Genomic DNA, 834 nt, shown 5'->3' on the forward strand with positions numbered 1-834 from the left:
AAAAAAACGAGAAAAGTCATGAAATAAGTGGATTTGAGCAAAGGATCATTCCTATGTCCTGCGGCGTTGGAGCGTGCCTTTGAGGGGTGTGGCCTAGTCAGTGATACCTGCATGGGAACATTGAGGCGCGGATTTGCGGTCAGCTTAGCCAGTTTTTCTCATTTGATACCGTCCGATAAACGATTGAATGTCACGACGGTGGCTCTCCACATGCTGGGGCATCACAATAGCGTGTCTGAAGCCAAATGATGAAAAAAAAAGTCCAAATAAAAATCAACCACGTAATGGCTTGAAACTGGAAAAACTGGTCACCATCTCGCTTGCGCATTCTCGCCAGAATTTCCCCCAGTTTGCCCCATTGTCAGAATTTCGTACTCGCTGATTTTCCCATCATTTCGCCCTCCCTCCGTTTCCAAAAGCGGACGGACGTCAACCTTTAGGGCGAGCGCGACAACATTTTAACGGGAGGTCGGGGAAAACGCTTCTACTCCTTTTGGACTCGACATTCCAATTTCGAACATCAAAGTGAAAACCTGCGAGGCAGACACGCGAACCACCTGACCGGGGCCTGGCACCCAAGTCAACATTCGGACGTTCAAATCAACACGAATAAAAAAATAAAAAAAATTGTGTGTCAATAAATAAACAAGAGTCACCTGATTTGTTGTGCGGCCACCGAAGACGACCAAGCCAACAGTGGCGTGCAAATACAACGATCGTCCGCTGCCAGCACTAAACCTGTCTGTCTTCTTTTGTGCCAAAGTGAAACCAAAAACAAGGTGCATGGGGAAGGTGGATGGAAACGACTACTTTGGAAAAGAAAGAAAAAAAAAA

General features: G+C 46.4%; 1 long non-coding RNA gene across 1 annotated transcript; it reads right to left on the minus strand.

Moving 5' to 3' along the window:
* Positions 1-828, minus strand: LOC109509106 (uncharacterized). Its single transcript, XR_002166871.1, has 2 exons — positions 657-828; positions 1-235 (listed from the first exon to the last, which is right to left on the minus strand). It is a non-coding gene; the product is annotated as an uncharacterized LOC109509106 (long non-coding RNA).
* Between the last annotated feature and the right edge of the window lie 6 nt (positions 829-834).

The sequence above is a fragment of the Hippocampus comes genome, unplaced genomic scaffold, assembly GCF_001891065.2.
Source record: "Hippocampus comes isolate QL1 unplaced genomic scaffold, H_comes_QL1_v1.1 C16772924, whole genome shotgun sequence".
NCBI classification, from domain to species: domain Eukaryota; kingdom Metazoa; phylum Chordata; class Actinopteri; order Syngnathiformes; family Syngnathidae; genus Hippocampus; species Hippocampus comes.